Raw genomic sequence first — 1,708 nt, 5'->3', positions numbered from 1 at the left:
TTTTCCAAAACTCTGCAAGCTTTTTTAAAAACCTGGCCATCCCATTTCAACAACTTAATAGAACTAAACATTAGCATTGCTATACCCCAAATATTTTGGTGCCCTGGAATCAGGTGACCATGTATAAAAGTGCTATATTTTCTCTCTGGTCAACCCAAAGTATATAATGAATATCTATTCAATAAACTCTTCATACTTCAAATCTTTGTTGTACTTTTTGTACTTGCCTGAAACATTTTGCAGAGAACTTTATCTACTTTATACACCCTTCAGATGAGATTATTGTATCCTGTTTTAAACTTCTCTTTGTGATTTCTGTTGTACTTTCTCAATTTAGAGAACAACGCCAAACGCCAGCTCACAGAGGCTGAGAAGAACAGAGTCTTGGTGAAGTATGAGAATAGACGTGGTCGTGTGGAGATGCATTCAGAACTCTGCAAGACGGTCAGAAACAAAGATGTGAAAACCTACATGGAATTAATTATGAAGCTGAAGAAACAGAATGCACGAGCAGTCCTCAAAAAGGGATTGACTGGTGTAGGTAAAACACTTCATACAAAGCTGTTGATGCCTATCTGGGCAAAAGGAAAGTCCCACAAAAACATCGACCGGAAACTTGCTTCCCACAGCTCACCTCCGAACCAGCTCTCAATCTTCAGGAGTTGTCAAGGTTCTTTCGAATTATATTGAGAAAGTTACAGAATGTCTGCATAAGACACAGCTTTTTTTTTTTTTTTTTTTTAACATTTTTTTATTACAATACACACATCATACTTTATCACAGTTGTAGTCATCGGGGACATTATTTGGAGTAATATTGGCAGAATCTACCTCCGTGAACGAGGAAAAACAAATGTATTTTTTTTGTAGCTGGCAGACTGAAAAAGAAAAGTTCTGGCGAACTCACTGATGATGAGAAAAGTGGACAGATGTCGGTGTGAAGTGAAGGAACTGTCTGATATCTTCAAAGACAAAAAGCATCAGAACTGTGCTGACTGTGGGGGAAGCTGGTATCGGAAAGTCCATGTGAAGAAATTCATAAAGGAATGGGCTGAAAATGACAAAACATTTTTTTCACATTTATTCACTTTGAAAAAAAACGAACATGACAAGTACCAGATCCTGATTGTTCTGGATGGTTTGGATGAATGTCGCCTTGGTCTTGAGTTCAGCGAAAGACACTTTCTGACAGATGTGAGACAGAAAACCTCAGCGAACATTCTGCTGACAAACCTCATCATGGGAAATCTGCTACCTAAAGGTTGGAGTTTTGATGTCTTCAGGATTATTCTATATTACATAAAATGTAGAAAATAATTAAAATCAATGGCATGAGGAGGTGTGTTCAAACTTTTGGCTGGTACTCTGTGTGTGATGCATGGTAAGGCTACTTGTGTCTGTTTGTCACCTCCAGAACTCTGCAGTATAACCTCTCCTGCCTGCTGACATACGTACCAAATGTAGGGCTCGTCCGGGATTTGAACCCGGGACCTCTCGCACCCAAAGCGAGAATCATACCCCTAGACCAACGAGCCACGTCATCTAGTGTGTAATGCAAACATTTTCTGCTACCCTCTGTATGTCATGACATAATGGACAAAGCTGGGATTCTGTTTGGTTGGTATGTTTGTCAACTCAGGCTTTCTGCTTCAGACTCTGGGTGGGTTCACATAAAACACGTCGTGTGACAAGATGAAACCCTAACCTG

At 39.7% G+C, this 1,708-nt stretch overlaps 1 long non-coding RNA gene and 1 other non-coding gene across 3 annotated transcripts; one reads left to right on the top strand and one right to left on the bottom strand.

Moving 5' to 3' along the window:
• The first annotated feature begins 6 nt into the window (after window positions 1–6).
• On the top strand, window positions 7–1,350 carry LOC103369506 (uncharacterized). Of its 2 annotated transcripts, none has more exons than XR_520840.1 (2): window positions 7–537; window positions 630–1,350. It is a non-coding gene; the product is annotated as an uncharacterized LOC103369506 (long non-coding RNA). The 2 variants fall into 2 exon arrangements; XR_520841.1 differs by having other exon boundaries at window positions 7–541.
• Window positions 1,351–1,463: 113 nt separating this feature from the next.
• On the bottom strand, window positions 1,464–1,535 carry trnap-ugg (transfer RNA proline (anticodon UGG)). The gene has a single exon. It is a non-coding gene; the product is annotated as a tRNA-Pro (tRNA).
• Between the last annotated feature and the right edge of the window lie 173 nt (window positions 1,536–1,708).

This window comes from Stegastes partitus, unplaced genomic scaffold (assembly GCF_000690725.1).
Source record: "Stegastes partitus isolate 25-593 unplaced genomic scaffold, Stegastes_partitus-1.0.2 Scaffold1296, whole genome shotgun sequence".
Taxonomy (NCBI): Eukaryota; Metazoa; Chordata; class Actinopteri; family Pomacentridae; genus Stegastes; species Stegastes partitus.
Note: the sequence above shows the minus strand (reverse complement) of the source record. Positions and strands in the feature narration are given on the sequence as shown.